This window comes from Melanostigma gelatinosum (assembly GCF_949748355.1).
Source record: "Melanostigma gelatinosum genome assembly, chromosome: 17".
Taxonomy (NCBI): Eukaryota; Metazoa; Chordata; class Actinopteri; order Perciformes; family Zoarcidae; genus Melanostigma; species Melanostigma gelatinosum.
The window spans coordinates 10,315,093-10,334,492 of NC_136650.1; the positions used below are offsets into that span (position 1 = coordinate 10,315,093).

The window sequence follows — 19,400 nt, forward strand, 5'->3', positions numbered from 1 at the left end:
GATGTTTTCTCTTTACAATTGTTTATAATTGTTTCATATTTTGGTTGTTAGAATGAATGTTTTACTTTGTATTTGTCTTTTAAACTAAATATGTGTATGTAAAGGAGAGAACCTGCCCCAAAACTACCACACAAACATGTGATGAGAATGAAAGAATGCTACTAATGCTGGTAGTAGGCCGGTAGTGGCACTGCTGCCACCTGGCAGTGGTACAGTGTAATGGACGCTGCACTCCAGGGGCAGCACTCAATTAGCCCGCCCCTGGTTGTTGCAGCGAACCTGACATCTACTACAGGTGGCACAGTCAGTACACCGACCTCTGACCCCTTCTGAGGAAGAAGCCCGGGCTAGCCAGCAACACAGGAAGAGGCCCAGGGACAGAGAGGCTCTCCTGGACTTCCTGAAAGAGCAGGCGGAGAGGGACGAGGAGAGGAGGAGAGGGACGAGGAGAGGAGGAGAGGGATGAGGAGAGGAACGAGGAGAGGAGGAGAGGAACGAGGAGAGGAGGAGAGGGATGAGGAGAGGAGGAGAGGAACGAGGAGAGGAGGAGAGGGACGAGGAGAGGAAGAGCGGGACGAGGAGAGGAGGAGAGGGACGAGGAGAGGAGGAGAGGAACGAGGAGAGGAGGAGAGGGACGAGGAGAGGAGGAGAGGGACGAGGAGAGGAGGAGAGGGACGAGGAGAGGAACGAGGAGAGGAGGAGAGGGACGAGGAGAGGAGGAGAGGGACGAGGAGAGGAGCAGAGGGACGAGGAGAGGAGGAGAGGAACGAGGAGAGGAGGAGAGGGATGAGGAGAGGAGGAGAGGGACGAGGAGAGGAGGAGAGGGACGAGGAGAGGAGGAGAGGGACGAGGAGAGGAAGAGAGGGACGAGGAGAGGAGGAGAGGGACGAGGAGAGGAGGAGAGGAACGAGGAGAGGAGGAGAGGGACGAGGAGAGGAGGAGAGGAACGAGGAGAGGAGGAGAGGGACGAGGAGAGGAAGAGAGGGACGAGGAGAGGAGGAGAGGGACGAGGAGAGGAGGAGAGGAACGAGGAGAGGAGGAGAGGGACGAGGAGAGGAGGAGAGGGACGAGGAGAGGAGGAGCGGGACGAGGAGAGGAAGAGAGGGACGAGGAGAGGAAGAGAGGGACGAGGAGAGGAGGAGATGGACGAGGAGAGGAGGAGAGGGACGAGGAGAGGAGGAGAGGAACGAGGAGAGGAGGAGAGGGACGAGGAGAGGAAGAGCGGGACGAGGAGAGGAGGAGAGGGACGAGGAGAGGAGGAGAGGAACGAGGAGAGGAGGAGAGGGACGAGGAGAGGAGGAGAGGGACGAGGAGAGGAGGAGAGGGACGAGGAGAGGAACGAGGAGAGGAGGAGAGGGACGAGGAGAGGGATGAGGAGAGGGACGGAGAGGCAGTGGCAGGAGACGCAAAGTGCCGCTACAAAGTGAGCGGAGCGCCATCTGGCTCGGTTCGAGAAACTTGTTAATAAACTCTAAATAAGTTTAATGATTTATTATGCATATGTAGTCTATTGTAGTGTTTGTGTACCTCACATGTCATGACAACAAGGTTGTGTACCTGTTGTGTAATTGTTTAATTTATTGTAATGCAACTGATTGGGTTTTATTCGTCAAACTGTTTAATCGGTTCTGTTCTGCAGCTGAGGTAGCCCAACTTTCAAATCGGGAAGAATTAAATATACATTGCAAATGAACTAGTATTCATTTTTTTAAATAAGTTTGAACGAAAGAATCAAGATGTATGAAGATGAGAGGGGTTTGCTGTTCCAGCCAACCAAACACTGCAACCTTTTAAAGAAGATAGCAGGAAGAAGTTAGAAGAAGTAGCTGTTATATTTGGGACTTTGACACTTAACCGTGTTCTCTACAACCCTAAGCACTCAAAGACCCACTGCCAGCCGACACATGAGATCCAGCCCGCCTAAAGAAGCCTCGTCTATCACCTGGGTTCTAATGTGCTTTAACTCAGACTAAAGAACTTTGAATCCTGCACAACAGATCTCTCCTCTGCTGCTTTGCCAGTTCTGCCTCTTGTTCCATTCTTGTGTCACTGACCTGTCAATTACTGCATTTTATAGAGATAGACTCTAAACTTTAAAACAAGAAGCCATTTTGAGAGTAGCAAAGGTGGCATAGTGACCCTTGCAGCTACAAAGGGAGGTGATGAGATGGATGGAGAAACCTTAGAATGCAGAAAAAGTTACACAAATGTTTTTTTTCTCTTTAAAGGAGACATCTCTTTCATTTTCAGTGTAAATAATATGGAATAAATATAACAAGAATGGAGGTTCATTTGATGAGGAACTTTATTTTGAGATTGTCCGTGAATACAATAACATTAAACACATCAGTGGCACAGTTTTCACCTCATCTGAAGCCCCGTGTGTCATCCAGTAACGTCACTGGTCTCATAGCTCTGAAACAGATGTGCCATCACAGTTAAAAATGACAACGATCGCAGCTCAGCAAACTGAACACTTGCCTTGCTATGCTGTAATGTGCCTTGGTGATCGGATGTCTCCTTCATGCACAAAGCAGAATAAAGAGTTATAACCGATGATGTGGGTCGAGGTCTGTGGAAACACTGCCGCTGCAGTAACAGGTAGTGGCCACGAGGTGTCGTCTTAGTACCTGTGCACAGAGCTGCAGCGATGTACACATGAACGCATCAATAACTACAATACAATCATGTAAATGCGCTGTGCATTATTCTGAAAGAGGCTATCCTGTATAATGTTTTCGGTACTGTAAGGATGTATTGATGCTTATACTTTTATTTAACTTTAGTGAGAGTTTGCATGCATAACTTTTCTGTTACTTCTGCTCTTACTACAGTTTGAACATGTAAAGTAGGTCCTACCTACACATTCTTTCATTCATTCATGGGCTGTTGTGTGCTGTGCCTGAGGCAGGGCTTTCCTCTGAGGGAGTAGTTTGCTCTCTCTCTCTCTCTCTCTCTCTCTCTCTCTCTCTCTCTCTCTCTCTCTCTGTGTGTGTGTGTGTGTCGCTCCCAGCAGCGGCCATATTGGAATGCTGGATGTGGAGAGGGGAAGCAGGAACAGGCGACGGGAGAGGGAGAAGGGGGAGATAGGCATGAGCGAAAAAAAGCAGTAACTATATCTACCCCTTAGCTCCACAGCTAAAATAACGGACTCTTCTCCGACTGTTAGCAGCTTCCCCCGCCGGTAAAGAAACACAAGCCTGTCGGACGTCCCTGGAACAAGTCAACGTGAGTGATATTGTGTGTTTTGGGGATTATTTCAAAAGCTAAAAGAAAGTATGGGATGCGGTTTGTTCAACGCTCGCCCTGGCTGGCGTTAACGGTAACTTTGCTGTTTCCTTTCCCCAGTTTTCAAACCATTCTCATTTGGGAAATAACCAATAAATGAGCTTCGCTTTACAGCAACTTAACTAGGACGTAGTTCAGCTTTTTAGTGACTTGAAGCAGTTGAAGAGTGACCGACTGCCACCAAAACTCGTCTCCACATTAACACGGAATGAACGTGGAGAAATATTAACTCCAATTTATGTGCAAGTATGTGCTCGTAGCGGATGAACCTACATGTAGCTCCTAAATTAAACATCTGTTTCAAGGAATTTTTTGTGTTCCCTGAGTCCAGACTTCAAGGCTGTTTGGTTACCTTGACCCCCCCCCCCCCCCAAACAAACTGAACTCTTCCATTCTACCTCAATGGGCCACTTATGTGCTCTGAATACTTCCATAAAGCTAATCTATTGGCCCAGTTATTTAAGGCTACATAACTGTGTTAATAAGGTGTGTGATATGATGAGACTCCCTCTCATGTTGCTGTTATTATTTGGTTAATCAGGTGCATATTAATGTTGTATAAGTTATTTATATTCATCCACAACTGTAATCCTGCACTTCAGATCTGAAATAATTAGCCAAAATATGAATTTGTTCGTAGTGATCTGCAACACTCCATTGTTTCAGGTGGTCGGTCGTCTGAAATGGCAAATATTGACTGATTCTGACTTCTGAAATGTGATGATTTTGCTGCTTTTCTCAGCTTAATGTTGCATAAATCATATTGTTATAACATATATTTGTGGTTTTGGGGCTGTTGCTCAGAGAAAACAAAGATATTTGAAGACGTCGTCAGCCAGGGTTCCCAGAACATGTGATGACATTTTTCACATTTCATCGAGGAAACAATGAATCCACTAATCGAATCCATGGGAAACACGTGTTTTAGGCCTCTGCTAACACAAACAGACTGCTGCTGTCGTTCATTCTTATTCTTGAGAACCTTAAAGTTCCCTAACATTCTATATCTAATCTCTCACAGAACACAATGATCAAAGGGATATAAGACACGACAAAGTTTAAGTGAACCATCTCACAAACATGCTGCTCTGTGTTTCTGCGCTTTCCCAAACGGTGAAAGATTGCTGGAGCCTGATTTGCCTCCACTTCATATTCAAGATGCAAGAAAATGCAAATGAGTTGCAGTATCCTGAGGCTACTGAGGCCTCAGACCTACAGTGTACTAATAGGAGCGCTGTTTTGCACACTTATATTTGCAATTCCGTGGACAAACTGAACCTAAAGCGGCGTTTAGTTTACCGCTGGGATCCAGGACTGTTAGTGTGGGGGATGCAAAGTTCCTTCAGGGTCGTGGTTTGGGTTGTGGATGCATTGCAGTCACAGTTTGGTACATTGTAGGTAAAATGTAAACGCATTGTACATCTGAATAGCTATTTTTTTTTAATTCTGAGAAGAAAATCTGTCCCAGGATGACGTCCTGCAGAGACTGCTTCCTCCACTACGAGCCAGAGTTTTAATGATTTGTCCTAAATGCGTGTTCAAAACGCTGCTAAATCGTTTCGCCTTTAAACCATCAATCTAAATGTCATTGATTGTAAATTACATCCGCAGAGCTTGCTACAGGTCTGAGATGGTATTTCTTAATGAGCAAACAAGGCTCACACCGTTAATGAGCTTATCCACTTGATGAGTGTTTAGCTCCACTGCAGCAGCATTCATTCATTCATTCATTCAGCTCACTTGCCGTGACCGAGTGCCACAACACATGCAGAACTGCTTCTGTCAGCGATCTTTGATGGTACATTTTTGTAGATAGTGAGAACTTACTGATCCCCTTTTTATTAATCCATACGAACGATAGCAAACAGCCTTTTAAGTGCATTAGAATAGATATGAAGTTTGTCTGATATCATTGAAACTCGTCCCGTCCATGTTTTTGTCTGAACGCTGCGGTGAACTACAACCACAGTCGACTAATTTGGCCTCATAGGACCAAAATGGATGCAGCGTAATCTTTTTATCTGGGGCAGGAACATGTCATTACTGCGAGAAACAAAGCACGAAAGCGTGTAGTTCTGCTTCAATTTGTGACATGAATCATCTTTGGGAAATGCCTTCATATGGACCCTCTACTTTACTTTTTAGTGTTTTCTTATTTTGAAATGTTCAATTGAGGCTTTTGTGATGGATGTCAGTAAGTTGGAAGGAAGAACTTAATGCGCTTCACAGAGAGTAAATACCTCCACCTTTGGCTGGTCTACAGCAGGCTAATACAGGCATGGTAGTGGTGTCTCTCTGTGTGTGTGTGTGTGTGTGTGTGTGTGTGTGTGTGTAAATTGTAGAGCAGTGCAGGAGGCCTCTATTTATAGAAACACTTGACTACACTCAGAGATCTTACAGGAGCATTCATTTACATGGCAGCAGATGTAAGCAGAAAACCACTGTTTGTCGTCTGTTTTCTATTTTTCTTTCGCTCTGCTTTGGTACCACGTTACTTTTCATCAACTATATATTCTACTGTGTGTGTGTGTGTGTGTGTGTGTGTGTATATATTCTACTCAAGTTCGTTCTGTCCAATGGATGAGCAGATGAAGACAGAACAACCGTAGAGAAAGACAAAGAGGGGAACACTACAAAGCCAACAGTCTGGTGTCTGTAGATCACAGTATGTGTTGTGACTCATAATGACTCCAACTAGTGATATTAGCAATCGCTGCAGACACATGCTGTGTGTGTCTGTGTGTGTGTGTTTGTGTGAGTGTGTGTGTGTGGAGGTATGTCGGTCCTGAATACGATTATGTGTCTCCTTAATATGCGTGTCATGAGGAATTCATGAAACCAAATGAAATTATTCGTCCCGACAACAACTCTCTTCTTGAGTTTTCAGTCTGAATATTTGTTCTTAAATTATATTTAAGAAGTTGTTTGCTGTTTTCCGAGCAAACATTTATTTAACCCGACAATCGGCTGCTTCATACCTGCTGTGTGTGTGTGCGTGCACTTACAGCTCTGTGGAGGGCAAAACTGTTTTCTCACACCTCGCGCATATATATGAACCATTTACAAACTCATCTGACGAAGGAAATAAAAATGATGAATAATCAGTTGAATGGAGCAAATGGTGAACTTTGTTTTGCACCTGTAACTTTGTGTGTGTGTGTGTGTTCATGCTGGCTGTGAATGTATGTATCTTCCACTGTGTCTTCCGTGGAGCGTATTCCCCTGCATCCTCTTGCATGTGGTTTCAGCTTTGGAGGAAAAGGAGTGTGTGTGTGTGTGTATGTGTGTGTTTTGGAGACAGGAGGCTGAATGAACGTCCATTCCCGTAGCTTCTAGATTGGTTGCATTCAGGAAGCCCCCCCCCCCACACACACACACACACAGAACACTTACTGTACATCCTAAAGCAGGGGTGTCCAAACTTTTTTCAAAGAGGGCCAAATTTGATAATGTGAAAATGCCCAAGGGCCAACAGTCCCTGCTGACATTATTTTAAACAATACAAGTAGCCTATACATACATTGTTATTTTATCATTTTATTTTCAATGACAGCAAATAGCAATGTAACCAAATGTAAGCATTCATGTGTGAACACATCTCAACAACTATTCTGCCTTTCTTTCACATCTTGAAAGTCAGATAACAAAGAACAAGCCATCTAAAAGCTAATTACATAGGAACCGATCAATATTCTCACCTCAAGACAATCTTAAATATGACTTAGTGAGGGTGATGAAAAGTTGTCTAACATTTAAATTCAACACACATGAAACAGGCTCACGAAAAAAAGCAAGTTGTCTCTTCGTATCTGATGATAGCTCTTCAGTGTTACGAGCCAGGCAAACATTAGCAAACTCTGTCTTCTTCTCGGGGGAAATGTTTTCTGCTATTTTCATAACACAGTCTTTGATAACCTCACATTCCGTAAAAGGTTTGTCATGTTTAGCAATTACCACGGCCACTCCGCAGCTTACTTTGATGATGTTTTCATGTGAAAGGGACCGCTGCTGTGTGGCCAAGTTATCTTGGAGTTGCTTCACTTTTCTAGCACAGACGCTCTCTGATAGCTTGTTGTAGCATTAGCACGTTTGGTCTCGTAGTGTCTCTTTACATTATATTCCTTAAACAAGGCAACAGTCTCATGACAAATTAGGGAGACACAGTTGTTTCGGTTTTCGGTGAAAAAAATATTGCGATCTCCACCTCTCCTGGAAGCGGCGGCCCTCATTATCGACTTTCCTTTTTTTACTTGCCGTAGCCATGACAGTTCAAGGGTCAGAGCCAATTTCAAACAGCCAGACAGTTACAGAGTGGTGCTGCCACCATGAGGTAAAAATAGGAATTGCATGTTGAATTTGTATGATTTATTCATTCCGTTTTGACTGTGCTGGCGGGCCATAAATAATGCATTTTAAGACAGAAGGCGCGGGCCGTATAAAATCTGACCTCGGGCCGTGATTGGCCCGCGGGCCGGACTTTGGACATGCCTGTCCTAAAGCATGCTGCGTCCCTCGGGGGCTGAAAGGAAAACGCCTTCTTCCTCTCAGCAGCAGCAGCAGCACTGTTCAGACGTCTCTGTGGGTGTTTGTGTGTGTGTTGGTATGTGTGTGTGTGTGTCTGTGTTCATGTTTGTTTATGTGCCTGTGCCGTGATAATGACCGTGTTTACCAGAAGATAACACGAGCGAACACTGTCTTGGGTTTTGTCAGTTGAAAATATCTCTGTGATCATAACGAGGTTTGGTAATGTGTGTGTTTGTGCGGTTGCATTTGTGTTAATTAAGGTGGAATTTTACAGTAAGACAATAATACCCGGATGGTGGACGCTTACCATGTGCAGTTATGTGTGTCATTGTGTGTGCGCCGTCTTCAGTTTATTGATGGGATTTAGTTTGGTCCCAACAAACCAGATCCATCCCTAATTATTCTTATAATCTGTAGGGGTTGAATCCTTAAAACAGTAATTTAATGAGTGTGTGTGAGTTGTTGGATTCGTTGCAATCGTATGTCCGTCTGTCCAAGCAGCTTTGTACTGTAGACCGTCTATCATCTCTCCTGCAGCTGCTGTTAAAACATGCATGCGTTTAATGGAAGACAATATATTAACACTAGGGGTGTAACGGTTCACAAAATGCACGGTTGGGTTCGGTACGATACAGTGGAGCCACGGTTCGGTACGTTTCGGTACAGTAGAAAGCTATAAATGCAGAGAAATGTACTTGATTTTAAAATATATTTATTCATTACAGCTAACATCATAAAGTTATTCTTTGACTTTGAACAATGATGGAACTATACCTGAGTGACCCATCTTCTGGGGTGTCTTCTTAGCAACACATAAGCATAAAAAACAAAAACTGCTCCTTAATGTGATGTAGTATTGTTACTTACATCTTGCTTACATCTTTTATTGTTACTTACATCTTGCAAAAGAGATTTTTAATCTCAATGGGACTACCTGGTTAAATAAAGGTTTAAAAAAAAAAATGTAATCTTTTTATTTTTTTTATTTTTATTCAAACGTATTCGGTTCGTCATGCGTACCGAACCGTGAGCCTCGTACCGAACGGTTCAATACGAATACGCGTACCGTTACACCCCTAATTAACACGGTTTCAGAGCTTGTCCAAACAGAGCTGTTTTAGTTTATCGCTGTGCGTAGATGGACCGCTGTGCAGCGACGCATTCTGTACTGTGTGCACTGAAATTTGCTACAATGGCAGGAAATGACATGGTAGTTAATGACTTGTCCCAACTTGGGCATGCAACACACAAGGACACACACACACACACACACTTAGAGCGAGCTACCTTCGGTCATGCAGGTCAGTGGTGCGGCATGTCAACTAGTGATGAATGGAACTGGAGCACAGCGATTCCCTCTAGAGTGTGTGTGTACCACGTTACTTTTGTGTGTGTGTGTGTGTGTGTGTGTGTGAGACTGACTTCTTGACTCAACCAAAACCACAAGACAAACTAATGACCTCTCTTGTTCTCCCTCAGTTTTTGCAAAGCAGTGACTGAACTGTAGACTAGAGAAGAACAATTACAACCACACATTGTTATAAGTTGCCCCTCACCCTCTCTGTGTGTCATGTTTGTGTCAGTGTAATTACATTGCAGTGAGTCACAAGGAGACGGAGAAAGAAGTAATTGTTGGGCTTTGTCATACAGACACGGAGAGAAAAGAGGTGGGAGGAGAAGAAAGCTGGGCGGAGAAAAGAGAGAGGAAAAACCAAAATAGAGAGATGAGGCCAAAGGAAATTGTCCCAAGATGCACTATGTCCCTAGATTTATACACACACACTAAAACATTGTCATTGTTCTCTTAGATGACCGGTAGCCTCGTGGTGGGTTTGTTTTGCACCGTACTGTGCTTGTCCATTTGTTACACCTCAGGATATGTCTCAGACACCAAAGGCACTTTGTTCAAGACACAGAATGAAGTCAGGGAATTAGTGATTCTGGAGTTCAAGGAATAGTTCAACATTTTGGGAAATAAAATAGAAGATAAGAGTTGTATGGGAAGATTGATCTCATGTCTGTACTGAATATGAGAGAGAGAGCGAGAGAGAGAGAGAGGTGTCTGTTTGACCAATCAAATTACCTCATCTCTTCTCTCGATTCATGGACAACCACACACACACACACACACACACACACACACACACAAGCTACAGTCATAATAGAACAGAGGGAAACACACATGCACACACAGATCAGCAGTGAAACACCTGGATACGAGCTATAGGTATGACATCACACATTCACTGACTGGTGTGTTACCATTAACTAGTTTTGCTGAGGTCAGATGTGGGTATAATGCCTCTGTGTGTGTGTGTCTCATTAGTCACCAGCAGGGACTCTGTTGTAACAAAGGTTCATTGAAGAATAGTCTGTCTTCCTCTCACTGTCTGTCTCTGTTCGTCTGCTTAAATGTTTTCCTTGTTTTTAAAGTATTTTAACATTAATGTCAGCAAAGGCAAACACAAGAAAACGATCACAGGCTGATTTTAAATATACACCGTGTTAATAATAACTTTATTCTTGCTGTTTGGATAGTTTATGAACTCTAATAAGTTGCAGCATTATGAAGTTTACCAGGTAATAAACAAACAGAGGCGGCTGCTTTGTTTACTTTCTCAAAGTGTAACTCACTGATGGACAATGAGCTGTTTTAAAAAAAGATTCATGCCGAGCAGAGCGTCAAATTAATCCTTTATATTTAAGGAACATCGTGACAGGGTTGCTCTCCAGATGACATCAATTGAAACCACTAGAGGGCGACGTTAACACGGCAACTCATCGAGCATATGAGAGTGTAGACACTCCCTCTAAATGAGAGTCAGAGCGCACTAGGGGTGTGTAAGTGTGTGTGACTCCTTGGCCTCCTAATCCAGTGCTTCATTAATCTGCTTTATTCCTCAGCACCTCTCTGTCTGTCTGTCTCTCTGACACAATCACGATTTTAACCCGTGTTTTATATCGTCAACCATCATTGTCTCCCGTCTTTATTCTTTACAATCAGTTTGAAACACCAAAAACGCCAGCGATTGCGTTACTGTGATCGTTATTGTTAGACAGTTCGGTGTACATAATCAATCTGCTGCATGTATGACACAAAATAAACTTTGAATGAAAGGTGAAATTCTGTGATGAGGCTCTGAGTTGTAGAAACGACAGCAATCAATCTGCACGGACCAAACATCGTCATCCTAAAACTTATCTTCAGTGTTTTTCAACTAATCGTGTGTTCTGTATTGAACTTCTGAAGCATCCCGTTGGCTTTAGCTCCCTCTATGTATCCCTGCATGTGATCTGATGTCAGTATAATTGGGTTGAATGTGCAGCCCTCACCACACAAAGTCAGTGGAACTACTGACCGCCGTGGTTTTGTGCTGAAGATTGATGATTTCTGTCGGACAATGTTGAGTTGAGAATATTGCATTATGACTAATTGAGTAGCTCCTCGGGGGTGCATTTGTGAGAGAGAGAGAGAGAGAGAGAGAGAGAGAGAGAGAGAGAGAGAGAGAGAGAGGCGGAACAGCCAAAGGCAACACCGCTCTCTCTCCCTCTCTCTCTCTCTCCCTCTCTCTCTCCCTCTCTCCCTCTCTCTCGTGCTCTCTCTCTCTGTCTTCTCCCCCCTGTATCATTTCCTCCTCACTTTCTCCTCTTTTCGTCCCCATATAGTTTGGTTGTTCTCTGTTTTTTTTATGCGTCCTTACTTCCTTGTTTCTCACTTCTTTTCATGAAGTTGTTGCATCATTTCGTTCCCTTGCTCTCACTCCCTCCTCCTGTACATCTGGCTCCCTCTCTCCCCCTCCATCCCTCTCCTGGGAGACAAAGACACCCCCTCCTCCTTCCTCCTTTTGCATCTCCCTCCCCCCTTTCACAGTCATAAGCTGCCTACAAGCCTTCTCTCCCTCCCTCCCCTTCTCTACTCCTGCCACTGTGCATCTGCGAGTCAGCGTACGAGCAGTAGTAGTAGTAGTAGAGGGAGGAGGAGGAGGGTAGTGAGATTAAGCCGACATTAGCCATCATTACTGAGTTAGCTGGCTAGCACATCTCCACACTCGCCCAAAGACCACAGAAGCCTGGGATTTGGGCTTTTCCCAATTTAGCAGTCTGTCAGGGGGGATTACTCTCTTCTCTTCTCTTTGGGACTTTAAATGGAAGGACTATACCATGGTAAGATAAAAAAAAAACATACATGTGTGTGCACTGTACTTGTGTGTGTTTAGGCATGTGTCAAAGTATGTTCAGGATGTGTGTTTAAACATGTATGAATGAGCTTAAACCACCTTTAAGTGCTTAACTCACAATGACTGAGTTTATGTGTATGTGTGTATCTGATGGTTTAGTGCTGGTTCATTTTGGTTTCTTACTGTCTGACTTACAGTATAGAAGAAGTATTGATAAAGAGAAGGTGGAGAAAGAAGTATTATAGGAAAGGATTGTTGATTAAAGTAGTTACAATTACGATGATGTCAGTAATGAGGAGGAGGAGGAAGAGGATTTGTCATGTACCAAACATTTTGGGAGTTCAGAAATTCAAATGTATTACTTTTGTTTCCTCTCTGTATTCAATGTCATTGCATATGAAGCATATTTGGATTTTGGACTGTTGGTTTTAAGGTGTTAACTTGGGCTCTTGGAGATTGAGACAGGCATTTATTTACTGTTATTCTCTGACATGTTATAGACCAGCTGATTGAGTACTTGAGGTAATAAATTGCAGATCAAACTATAATGAAAGTTTGCTACTTTCAGCCCGAACTGAAGCCATTCCAGCGTTTCTCTGGATCTTATTTAATTCAGTTTAGTTCTCCGTCTGCCTCCCTTCTGATGAAAGATCATGTTTGTGTGTGAAAAGAGGAGATAAGAGAAAGAGGCTGAATGTCTGTAGGCTTCAACTTGAAGTGTCCATGCAGTGAAGCGGCTTAGCGCTCTCTCTCTCTCTCTCTCTCTCTCTCTCTCTCTGTGTGTGTGTGTGTGTGTGTGTGTGTGAGTGTGAGGGAAGCAGTATGTGTGCGATGATATGTGTGTCAAATTCGTGGGTTGTGTTTGCATACAGGTGTGCATCCTTCTGTAGAGTGGCTCCTTGTTTTGGTGTGTGTTTCAGTGATCTGTGTGTAAATGTTGGCATGAAGTGACAATCCCCCTGTGGGCTTTTGTTTCTGGGTTAAATCATCTATATTTCATTGTTTTAAATTTTCCATCTTGGTTCATAATTGATCGGAATTTGCTAAACAGGAAGCATCGCCACACACACACACACACACAAACTACATTTTACAAGAATACAAATGAACGAACATACATGATAACATTAAAATGTACTTTAGTCCAATAGTTATTTTTACTGAATGGAGCTTGAACGCACCACAGTGTAACTTAATGGAACCTCCATATCAGACCCGAAGCATCATTATAAGACGAGCAACTATAAAGCATTAATAACCGTCTTCACATCGCATATTGTTGCTGTGAGATGAGGATGGGCAGTGAAACTTTTTTTCACACTCTGATGGTCAAACTATGTTCTGGATCCGCGGGTCATAGTTGATTATACATATATTAGCACGAGCGTAGAGCTGAGTCAGTCATGGTTTGCTTTCATTGGCCAATCAGGGTTGGGTATTCATTTATTAGGCATGTAAACCAGTCCCCTAGTGTTTGCTCTCATACAAAATGAAAGAGGAATTCAATTTTTAATGTTCCATTTGATTTCCTTCTGAATCTAAAAACATGTTTTCAATGCTTGTGTAAATATATGCTGAAACCCACAACATGGACTGCAAATGAGTCGGTCATTAATGTCAGATGTGTTTTGATTTATTAAAAACAAAACAAAAAAACTGGTATAATTTCAAAAAGAAAATACATTTACACCAGTTCACTTGTCCTCAATCTGTTGTGATGCATTATGCACAGTGTGTCTGGTCTCGTGTGATACATTCACATGCGTGCCGCTCCAGTTGGCCTGTTAGCTTTATCACTGCACCTGAACTACACACACTTGAGTGAATGTGTGTGTGTGTGTCACTGTGTGTGTGTGCTTTTGCAGATACATGTGTATGAGCAGTCATGCGTTCACGTGACCTTATTATGTTGCAAGCGTGTAGGATTTATCTGGAGTATGCATCATCTGTGTGTTCGTGTGTGTGTCTGTGTGTGTGTTTCTGGTGTTTGTGTGATGGGCTTTGAATAATTGCTCGACGTTTATCTGAATGTAAATATTGAGAAAATGCACAAGCGCTAAATAGAGTTTTGTCATCCATCATATAGAATTAGTAAACACATTATGTCACTTTCAAAGTCACAACTGTCCTCAAAACATGTCTCTGCAAAATATATTTTCAAGGACAAAAAAAATCCCGTGTGTGATTCTATGAATTTGTGTGTTAGTGTGACTGGCAGGTGTGATTGGCGCCTCAGGGGTTACGGTGTTGCGTTGTTAAGACTGCACGCTCCAGTAGCGCCCCATTGTCCATAGGGTCACACACACACACGCACGCACGCACACGCGCGCACACACGCACATGCGTGTGCCAACTCAGCTTTAACCATTAGACACAGAGCAACGAGGCAGAGCAGCTGACTGCTCTCATCGGGTTAATTCAGCTGATTCTTGCAGGAGAAGTGTTTCATTCGGGCTCTGTTCCTCCCCAGTCGGGTTGATCTTTTCACTGTTTCGTTGAGCTGCAAAGAAACTGTTTTGTTAAATTTCTCTCTTGAACTTTTATCTCCATCTACCGAACACGGACGCTGTTGTCAGCCGTCATCAGCTGCTTCAACCTTTCTATTTAACACATGATGATGGGAATTAGTTCTTCTACTGTGCACACCTTTTCCTCCTCTTGTTTTTTAATATTAATGTGAAATGCGAGACAAAAACTGTCTTTTGAATCTCTCAGTTGAAGAGGATTATTGTCTTTGATTAGTAAACGTTTCCATCTCTAGCTGCAGCAAAGGAACACGTCTGACTCTCTGACCTCAAACTGAATCTGAATGTAACTGCTGATGTGGGACCAGCGTTTTAGACATCATTGCATAGCAGACGCTCTCTTGATTATTCTGTCTAATTACAGTGACCAATAAACCTGTGATTAACCTACAATTATACACAGCTCGCAGACATGGAGACTTCCAACCGTCTGTGTGTAGATGTGTGGGTGAGATGGCAGTTAGTTGACAGGGACAGTAAAGTGCCAACAAGTCTTAAACAAATGCAAAATACAAATCAGAATAAAATAAAATGCAGATTGGATTACACAAATTTGTGTCGCAATTCTTTTCCAGCTAACAGAGCTATCGTTCTGAAGGGGAACTGTTTGTTTTTTGGCATGAAACTAACTATTTTTGCGGCGCCCGATCTCTTCTGTGTTTTTCTTTTACTCCTCCACAGTAGCGTGTTTAGGTCACAGAGCCACAGTGGGATGGTTGGAGTTACTGACCGGCATTATTCACGATGTACCACTCCGTAGATCTGAGAAATACATACCTGCTCTCCTCCTGTGTGTCTGGGTCCCGAGGACAGCTTGAAGAGCAGGTGTTTTGTGTGTGTGTGTGTGTGTGTGTGTGTGTGTGTGAGACACACACTCGTGGGCCTCTTTGATATTTGTGCAGTGGAGACTGTTAAACAGATTGGTATGTAATTAGCACCTTGCTAGCACTCCTGCGGGATGTGCTATGAAGAGAAAAATCACAGAGCAAGCTAAAGTTAACATTTCTATCCAACACCGAGTAACTAATGATGAAACACAAAGTGTTTTGACTAATTATTTATACAAAGACAGCAATGTTTTCCCTCCCCCAGCTCTTCAGATGCTAATCTTTGTTTCTCAGACGTGTAAACGTTACAGTCTCCTTCGGCTTTTAGTCTAGACTGTAACAACAGATAGGCTGAAGATGCCAGGCTACGTAGCACTTAGCTTACATTAACGCTTCCAAGAGAGACAGAAAGACAGTCAGCGAGAGCAGCCATGGGACAGATGGGGGGTGCAGGGTTCAGATCTGTCGACTGTAGATCTGTCGACTGTAGATCTGTCGACTGTAGATGTCATTATAGACACTTTGAGTCTTAAGCAGCTCCAGATCTGTTTATCACGGTTCATCTTACACGTTTAGGGTGTGGTTTAGACATTTATTGGTCATATGTGCTTGTTTTTGACATAATCCTCAAAAGGATGATCTAAGGCAGCATGAGATGAGAGGAAATTATCGTGCTTGAAAAGTCTTATGAAAGCCAGCATACTTTGTGGGGCAGCAGGCTGGCTCTACTTGCATTGTGACTTCCCGACAAGTATGTCGTAAGAACCTTTCTACTGTATTTGAATCTCACACACACACACACACACACATATATACACACACACACACACTCTCAGTGTCCTGGTTTCATGTTACAAAGGGTTTATCGATAATTCACACAGTATGAGTCACCTTTCCTTTTGGGATGTGGGTTTTCTTACCATTACATCATTTTTGTTGACAACCCCGGTGTGTGTGCATGTGTGTGTGTGTGCGTGCTCACCCAGTATTTGTGTGTATATCCGGGTGTCTAGGCACTAAGGCACTTATCCTCCTGACCTCTTCCTGCACACAGACATATCGCCGCTCTAGCTGAGTGTGATAGGTCTGCGTGTCAAGTTCTCAAAATGCTTCTCCTGGGCTTCCTGTGGGAGTCTGGGAGCTGTAGTATCGATGTAGTGTCGTCTACCGAGCGACTTAATATGAAGAGCAGGAGTGTTTTATTACCAGGTAAGTCCCATTCAAATTGGAAAATCTCTTTTTCCATGGGAACCAAGAAGGCAGCAATAGAGTATTTCAAACAAGACGCACAAAAACACATAAAACAAACATACAGGATTAGACTTTTACTCTCAGCTTACAATCAGATGGGCATTTTGTGTCGTATTTAGCATTTTAACATCCAACTTTGTGTAAAAACAATTGTTCTCTTCACATCCTCCAATGCAGTATGCATAGTCATCGTAAATATGTGGCATTGAGTACATGCAGTGCAGCGGTCCCTCTGCAAAATGAACGATGAACGCATTACGCAGAGTGAGGGCGAAGGCTTTTCTTCATTCAATGGCTCATAACTAAACACACCCGCTCACTCTACGTTATCTCTGTTTGTCTTTCAGATATCACCAGGATTGTCTACTACACAGGTGAGCCGCTCACCCTCGTGTTTTGTTCACTCCTGCTGGAGCACCGATGGCCACTCAGAAGCTTCTTTCACCGATTCAGAGTTTGTTGTGCGGTCAGGTCACCGCAAAGGCTCCTTAATGGGAAACAAATGAGGAGTATTAGTGTGAAACGCCATTCAGTGACCGTGGGAATAGTTTGATGAATCAATCACCGACCGCTCACTAGCCTCCTCTGTTTCTGGAGCTTTCAACCATGTCTTCATCAGAGGATTAACGTCTGCTCCGTTGTAATTGGCTCGGTTGCCATCATGCGACCTTTGTTTCAAGTTTCATGTGATGACAACTAAGACAATGTCATGACGGCTGAGCCTACTTTAAAGTGTCAATACAATGAGATGCAGTTCAATTCTCCAGGAATGGAAAATACTAGTAAGTTATTTTTCATTAAAGATGAGAGTTTCATTTCAGTCTTGTTTTATTTCCTGGAAGGGATTACGTGTCATGATTATATGATTACTCCATATAAACTTAGAACAAAAAGTAAGGAACTTTGTGTTTGGTAGATTATTTCTTTGCTGTAACGATGCTTCTTGGCAATACATCGTTATACCGTTGGAAAGCCTGTTTATTTCCCTTTTAAATGGGGCCACATTTGTCAGGAACATGCATCTGTGGGATGAGCAGCAGAGCTGAGTATGTGGGTTGTGCCCATGAAAAATTTGCCAAATCCTCTACCAATGCCAAACAGCTTATTCTGCTGTTGCTATTGACTCTTGTTTTGAGCTTCTGGTACCCACAGGTGCTGAGTGACAATCAGGAACCTGATTGTCACTCAGCACCTGTGATCATGGGCCCGGCAACAGTGGTCAGTAGGTGTCTGCTCCAAGAATCAGCATGCCATCACTTACATTTACTGGACCCAAAAAATGAATAAAGTGGCAACATGAGTCAACATTGGAGGGAAGCTTACAGACTACACGTGTCATGAAAATAGGTGCATGTGTTGTTTTGTTGTTTGTGCGAAGAAGATACGCTAATAGTCATATTGTGTGTGTGTGTGTGTGTGTAAGACTATTAAACAAGCTAGAAAACAGACACAGAGTGGGCATATCTATCTGGGTGTGGGTGTGTTGGTGTAATTAGTGCAGACGGGTGAGGGAGAGTGTGAACATTGTGTTAGTGTGTGTGTGACTAATCTTCACACTGTCGATACCACAGGCTAAATATGCTCTGTGAAGACAGCTGAAAGTCAAAGTTTAATAATTCTTAATAACGGATGAGGATATATATACACATATATTTCCCTTTTTGTTTTACTGACATTAAATAAGCAGTGAAGCATATGTATGTGTCATCAGGCACTGAAGAAAGGCCTCGCTGGCCGGTGGAGGAATTCAGTTTCCAGTGTCCTGCAGTTCCCATTCGTGCTCAGCTGTGAGGAAGCGAGAGGATAACAATGGAATAGTCTGTACAGGAGCAAAGTTGGTCAGGATGTTTTAAAGGTATGTCCACGGTGTGTACCGGTAGTTTTGTGAGCCGAATTAAAAGACTCTTTTGTTCCTTCATGCCTTCAGTGACGTCTTTCAGGTGCGGGGTCTTCATCATCAGTACGGCATTACCTTTTCATTGGACCACTCATTTAGCCATTTATTTGTTTTATAAGCGAGTCCAGATTCAGAAGGGAATGCATTTCAAGTGCAAATAAACTGTAGAAATATCAAATTATGTTAAACTGTCGATAGCAACGATCATTTGACACAGAAACATTTTTTGTTTGTTATATTACTTTGTCAATTCATATCAAACCTGTACATCAAGACCATAAATACACAGTAAACAATACAAGTTTTAATTTATGAGTTAAATATGTTTGTAATTCAAACAGCCTTTGAAATTTCACTTCAAGGCATGGGAGGGAATGCATCGATTGGTCTGATAACACATATGCAAGGAGACAACAAAGTAGCTATTACAGCTCTGAGGTTTACCTGCACCTTTGTATTTTGCATTCAGTAGATGGTGTTGTGTTTCCCTCCACTGCTAAAACAATTATGTGTTCATAAACACACACAGAGTGAGAGAGAGGATTTGGTACAGTCCCAAAAGAGCGCTTCCCATTCATGGCAACATCCGGCCCGCCGACAAAAGGCTTTCAATAGTACACACACACACACACACACACACACACGCGCGCGCGCACACGCACACGCGCGCCCACCCTACTAAAACCCCCTGCTCCCACCAGATTTTCATAACAATGGCCAATGCCTGAGATTGAGCACAAATTATAGGACACACACACACACACACACACACACACACACACACACACACACACACACACACACACACACACACACACACACACACGCACGTGTATGTGTGTGTGAGTGCCCAGTAACTCATGGAGGTCTGTTCAGTTAATACGTTCGGCCATATAAATGTCCATTTGAG

At 43.1% G+C, this 19,400-nt stretch overlaps 1 protein-coding gene across 3 annotated transcripts in view; it reads left to right on the forward strand.

The window, feature by feature from the left end:
- Nucleotides 1-3,046: 3,046 nt before the first annotated feature.
- LOC306791367 (focal adhesion kinase 1-like) overlaps nt 3,047-19,400 on the forward strand; it is a 51,541-nt gene continuing 35,187 nt past the window's right edge. The window contains exons 1-2 of one of the 3 annotated variants that reach the window (XM_079288036.1): nt 3,047-3,228; nt 16,941-16,967. The gene's annotated coding sequence lies outside the window, so the exon portion shown is untranslated. Of the gene's footprint in view, nt 3,229-16,940; nt 16,968-18,355; nt 18,449-19,400 lie in introns of those variants that run through there. The other 2 variants (XM_079288037.1, XM_079288038.1) reach the window with 2 other exon arrangements.